At 38.8% G+C, this 6714-nt stretch overlaps 1 long non-coding RNA gene across 1 annotated transcript in view; it reads left to right on the top strand.

Annotated features, from left to right (window-relative positions):
- LOC108576280 overlaps nt 1-6714 on the top strand; it is a 20154-nt gene extending 13440 nt beyond the window's left edge. The window contains exon 3 of the long non-coding RNA XR_001891439.1: nt 6671-6714. This is a non-coding gene — a long non-coding RNA (uncharacterized LOC108576280). The remainder of the gene's footprint in view (nt 1-6670) is intronic.

Genomic DNA, 6714 nt, shown 5'->3' with positions numbered 1-6714 from the left:
AATACAGTTTCGACGAAAGAAAGTTCACTCGGGTCGTTTACTTGTCTTACAGGGATCTCGATAAATTTTCGGCCTTTCCTCTCTCGCTGAAATTCCCTATGTGGGAACACACATGATTATAAATGGCGGGGACGCCAACCCTCGGGGGTTGACCTCAACGCCTGTCGGGTCGCCTACAGAATCTTTCGACGACCAAAAATATCACTCGAATACAAAAGCCTTCAGGAAAATATGGATCCATAAAAATCTTACGATTCCTTATAAACACTGCGAAACTCGTGTAAAAGAAACTATAAATCATAAAATATTGATAATTAAATTGTACACTTTGTTCGCTTGAGCTTGAAAATTGTTAATTTTGATCATATTCGTTTTTTCTTCAATTTTCTAAGATTGTATTTGTTAAGACGACGGAGAATTATCTGCAAATTTCATTAGCGTCGGTTTCTTTGATCTTAGAATCATAGTATACCGATCATCCTATCACCTGACGATATTGAAAAGCGTCTCTTTAAAATATTTGAGAGCCACGTTGTAGCTCAGCTGTACGGAACGATCGACCACGAAGTAAAAGTCTGGCATCGTGCCGCACTTTCGATATTTTTCATTAAAAGGAACAAGAAGAAGCGAAGAAAAGGAAAAGGCAAAGTACTCGACCAAGTAGAAGTAAAATAGCGTAAAAAAGTGGCTTTGTCAATTAAATGATCGTGAAAGAAATGGCAGGATAGTAAAATAGAAAATTTCATCGCTACGTTAACCTTTTATTCCTTCCGACAATTAAACTACCTGTTTTAAATAAAACAAAATTATACCAATAAACACGTTATTCGGATCAAAGGATGGTAATAAAAAATTTTAAGTCTAGCTTATAATCGAAAATTGAACGCTAACTGTCGCTGTATTCGCGAATATTTGTCCTCTTAAAATATTCACCACCTCGATCACCTTTTTGTCCGCTGTTTTCTCTTCACAAGATCGTTTTGTTAATATTTAGCAATGTCCAAAAAAAAAAAAAAGGAAAAAAGGGCTGAGAAGATCAGACACCAACCACTCTTACACTTTGTGACAGTTCATAAAGGAGTGGCAAGAGGTGGCAGTCAATGGCTCCCCGAGTGGAAAGGATGAGTGCATTCAGCTTCCTTTAGCAAAAATCAATTTCGCTGACGCTACTTGTAATCCGATTAATTAAAAGCTAGTCGAGAAGAGTAGGACGCACGGTTCTGAAACTTGAAATACGAAATATCATATGGCGCGTTATGAAATGAAAAAAGTAAATGACTCTCAGCAAGCCTCGAGGACGCAGAGGAGGGCGTTTTAATGGATATAAAATCCATCTACCGTTAGAACTTTTTGGCACGATAGAAAGTTTTAAAGTATAGTAGAGGAAATTGCGCTTTAATTGCGTGTTCCTAGTGAGGTTTAAATGGGCGCATATTTCACGTGAAATCGATACACCGATCTTGTTCTATAGACGTTCCTCTGTTGGAAAACAGATCAAGGTTTCTTCAATTGTACCAGGTGTACGATTGTGTTCCATCGAGATAAATTTTAACGTTCACCGTTAAACATTTTCTTAAGAACTCTTCGTTCCTTCTTTTTCTCTCGACAATTTTTAATTAAAATTACTATGTTCTTTAACGAAGCAAAAAGTCTGTTGCTCACTGTGCCACCGGAGCCAAAATTCATTTCCAGCTTCGTCTAAATTATTTGCTCCTCTTAATTTCATTCACGCTTTAGTTAATTCATGCACAGTTTCGCACACGACTATCTTTTCCACGAAAATTTACGGAATGTGATTCCCTCTGCTTCTTAGCTCCAACTTTAATTCGTATTCAAAGTCAAACTGTCGCCGCTTTGATGAAAGACATTCGTCTGAGTTTATCTACATTTTCGCTCTGATTATCTTTCCTGTTCATCCTTCACCCTTCCCATCAGTCCGAAACTTTTACCTCCCACTCTTATTCAGGATCAAATAGTTGTACTATTTCCGCGAACTTTTAACGTCGCGAAGAAAAATTTGCAATCTCGCGTGGGAGCACGTTAGCGAGAGAAGTGTTTGAATTAAAAATTTATCGTACCTCCTTCGAAACGAACGAATATCTTTCGTCTCGAATAAAGAAGCAGCTAATCAAATATGTTATGAATCACTTCGTCTTTGCTCGTCCGTTTATATCCACGAGCTTTTGAAATCAGCGAAATGATTTGTACGCCATTCAGCTGTTCACGCATTTCTCTTTCATTATCTCCTGCTTCACAGAGCTTATTGCTTCCAATTTTTTCCCCCGAGCATTCATTCGCTGATGTTCTCCAATACCCATTTCATCTTAATTACCATTATAATTCTTCGTTTATAGTTATGAACACTACCCTGTGTGATTTTTTGAAACGGTGTATAATACAGAGAAAAAAAGATATATCAATTTATTTCGATCGTGTGCAGGCTGTGTGTCCAGTTTGCTCCGCATATTGAAGCAGAAATAAACGGAAGTTGCGTAAAGTTGTCGAAGAAGGAAAACGATTTCTGGAGGAATAGTCCCCGTTAAAAGGTTTTTCCAGTATACGATGGCCTTGTTTCGGTAATCGTAATGAGTAATGAGGGAAACCAATTGCAATTAGACTCGAATGACGTGATTGCAATGATACCGGGTGCACGATTACTTGTTCTTTAACCGCATGCTTCGCGAATGAGCAACCCTACTTGCACTTGGCGCAGTTCCGCCTCATCGTTGCTTCATTATCCGTACTTAACGAAGGTTTTCTGCAAAGCACCACGATCGATTCGAGCCAGTTTCTCGTGGAAAAATAGACCATCAAGCTGCCGGGAGGAAATTTTCCCTCGTTCGCGTTGTATGGATATATGTGTAACGAGTAAATGAAATTATTTAGTAATTACTTCCTACCTCGTCGTAAATTCATAGTAATTAAATAAATATTCCCGGCATGGATTTTAATTAAAACAGATTATAATAATGTTGCAAGTGGAGATACTTCGTGCGATTGTAAAATAATACTTCTATTACTGAAATAAAAGAAACACTACTGTGGTAGTAGCCCTGTAAAGGGGATGAAAAAAAAAGGTGTGTTTGTTGTTTCGCGGGGAGAAAATCTAGTGCCTCGAATGGAAAGTTAATTTTTCTTTGCGAATCTTGCCAATTTTGAACTCGTGACTGTTCCTCTCGAAAAACGATGAAGCTCGAGAAATATCGGTTGAAAACTACGTGACGAGAGCAAAGAAGATGCATTTGCATCTCAAACGGCTCAGATTAAGAAGTTGAATCATTCTCATGATGCATTACAGTACACGAGCTTCTTACAGTGTGGCCAAATGTTCTTCGCGAAGTAGGTTACACGAAACTCGCATAGAATACACAATTGGGGTGGAGAACTTTTCCCGAAAGATGTGACAAATTTTCTGACAACAACTTTTTTAAGGCCGTTTATACACACTGCTGAGATATCCGGCAAATACTAAGTAAATATTCATGTTTGTATGACAATAATGAAAATTTATAATTATATTTTACAGTTATCGTAGGATAACACGAGTGAAAAGAATTTTACTTGTTATTTTACGTTGAATTTCTTCTTCATTAAATTACAGAAAATTGTACGGTACGCAAAAACTTTTTCGATAAATCTGTAATATTTCAGTTCTTCCAACGTATCACTAAACAAAAGCTTCATACACCACAAATACTCCCTCGTTTCCTATGTACTGTTATTCAAGGAAAAGTAGCACGTTTCTGCTTTTCGCAGGAACACGTAGCGAAAATAAAACACGGCAACGTGATGCGAGAAACACGTCCATTTTCTTAAATCCTTCAGTATTGTAAACGTGAAATTTTTAACTTGTTTCAAATTCTCCCTATTATTCGCCTGGAAACATTTTTGCTGTTAGTTCTATTTGTATTCCATTACGAGTCTCATTAGAAGAAAACATTCTCGTAGTTTCATTATAAATAAGGAGACGTTGAAATAATACCTACATTATAATGAAACTGAATTTCGAATAACAGAAGGTAGAAATTTTTATTCAAACTTTAAAATATTCACCGTTGAATATTTATGAATAATATCGAACACTTTCATTAAGGAGACACATTTATAATTCCTGGTAACGGTATTAATGAAAAGTATTCCAAACGCTTCGCTCTATATTATCATAATTAATGACAGCATTTTTTGCGAGGGTAGCTCACTAACGAAATCGCGTTAATATTTTAATCACCTGTTGAGCCACCGTTTCCTAGCCTTGCTGTTTCATTCAATACCATAACAGTTTTATTAATGGTACTCGTATTTCATCGCGTTACTCTAACACTGTATTCACCTTATCCATAGTGAGAGAATGATATGATCTAACTGTAAGAAAACTTTCTCCTTCTTCTGGCCATCGGAAATAGAGGAAAGTAGGTTGAAACTGAGCATCTCTGTTTCTCTGTGATAAGAGCTGTGATATGTGACCAAAAAAAAAAAAGAAACTTCCGGAAGAGAACTCATCTTCAGAGAAGAATCTTAACGATAAAGATACAAATTTTACACGGTTCCAAATGGACATTCGATTTTATCCTATATATGGGACAAAACTGAGAATTTCGACATTTTCCAAAAATCTTCTGGTATTCAAAAAAATTTCATGTCCTGATTGTGCAAGCTCCATTTAAGACTGCTGATGGTGTGTATAGTTTACTTCGCCTCCCGATTTCTTGTTAGCAGAAGAAATATAGTTCTGCCCCGCGATCTTTCAAAATCTTCAGCTAGATGCTCATTTATCCACGATCGAGCGTGCACCATTTTCGAAACTTGCTCAATTAGCAACACTTGAGTGATCGTACGATTAGAGAGGATTGCAAAAGAAGAGTTAAGATAGGACGAGAACAGACCTCTCGATATCTCCTTACGAGAACTTCACAATCGAGTTTTACGACAGAGTCTTACCAACAACTCTTGTAAGTTTGGGAGAGTCACTCGACTACCAAGCATCCACTCGAAAAGTAGAAACTGGAAGTCACATGTTGCGACGCGAAACCGTGCAACCAGCCTAGAACTTCTATTACCCGCTCCGCGATATTCCGATAAAACCGCAACGTGCATTCGCACCCCGTGAGCAGGCACCCAACGTTACTGCACACCGCCTCGAGCCACACCTGCGAACGCTACTTTGGAAGTTTTCCCGGGACCAAATAATTCTGAAACGAAATTACAGAGAGGCGCGCGTTTCCATCCAAATGGCTGAATTTTGTCGTCTATGTGTTATATACATCTGTGAGGTAAAACTCGCGTTCAACAACCGCGAAGTAAAACAGGTGCTGTCCCTATCGTTTTCAATTAAACGCACTTCGTGATGCACGGTGAAAGGAAAATTTTCACTTGAGAGACCAAAGAAAAAAAAATAACTAATTGCAAATGAAAGGGAAAAAAAAATATTCGTTTCCCGAAACATCCTTTCATCCCTGAAGATTCGAAGCTCTGGAGATTTTTAAACGAAAATATCCCCACTGATCTCGGATGTTAGGTTTCCGTGTGCACGTTCATTCTACGGTCTTCTCTTTTGTTTCGATCGCCTTCTACCGCAGCCGAATCGAAGGATCCGGGCTGTACCAGTCTGAGCTTCGATAATCCTCGCGGGATAAGAGTCCGGGTTAAATGTGGGAGGTACTGTAAGGGCAACGCCTGATGAAAAGTCGCGACCCGTAGAACCTTCGGCAAGGCTCACCGTGGCGAGTTCACGGATTACGCTAATAGGAACCCCATGGAATTTATACCAGCGCGGCCGGCTTAAAAGTTCAATTTCTGTTCGTAGCCCTGGCAAGACCGAAACGTCGATTCAATTACGATTAAAAGATTAACGAGATGCGTAACTGAGACAGGTCTCTTTCCTTGTAGCCCTCCTTCTGCTCTCTCTCTCTCTCTCTCTCTCTCTCTCTCTCTCTCTATCACGTCTTCCCTTTTCTTGCTTGAAAGCTGGAATGTGCCTCGTTGAGGATCCTCAAGCACTGCCGAGTCGACTAACTCAAGAGGGCATGATAATCCAACGAGGCTTTGACACTTGACTATGCTGCGGGTTCTATCATAGATTTTTGCATCTTTCGCCCTGGCCTCTGTTCGATGCTTCTACTTAATGATCTGTATCTTTTGTGTTACTTTTTTCTGCCGCAATCGAACGGTACACTCCAGTGTTGACAAAGAAATGCGCGCTGCGGAGTTTCGACGAAGTCACGTTTGTAAATTGTATCATTCGAAACGACGAAATTGGAGGTCTCTTTATATCAATTCTTAAGTGACCGGAATATTGACGAATTACAATAAATTCTCGTTGTAGATATATAATACATACATTTTGATATTTATTTTCATTCTTGTATCTAAGGATAATCGCCAATTTTGATGAAACTTTAGTATATAGTAGTTCTCAAAGAAATACTCGACACGTATCTTTTTATACTGGCAATAGTCCACAGTGAAGGGTTGAAAATCGCCCTGAAAACTGAAGGAGCGAATATACACCAAAATTTTATCACTTCGAGATGCTCCCTCGTAAGATGAATTCCACAGTTCGTATGTAGAATTGATGAATTTCAGTAACGTATCTTCAATTTTAGAAATGCTCCCTACAACAGCTCTACACGTAGCTCATAAATCTTAGCCAGACTGACGCTTTCTGTTGCAGAGTTTGAGAAAGGACGACTGCCGGCACCTTGACGAACTCAGAAC

This window comes from Habropoda laboriosa, unplaced genomic scaffold (assembly GCF_001263275.1).
Source record: "Habropoda laboriosa isolate 0110345459 unplaced genomic scaffold, ASM126327v1 scaffold212, whole genome shotgun sequence".
In the NCBI taxonomy this organism is placed as follows: Eukaryota; Metazoa; Arthropoda; class Insecta; order Hymenoptera; family Apidae; genus Habropoda; species Habropoda laboriosa.
Note: the sequence above shows the minus strand (reverse complement) of the source record. Positions and strands in the feature narration are given on the sequence as shown.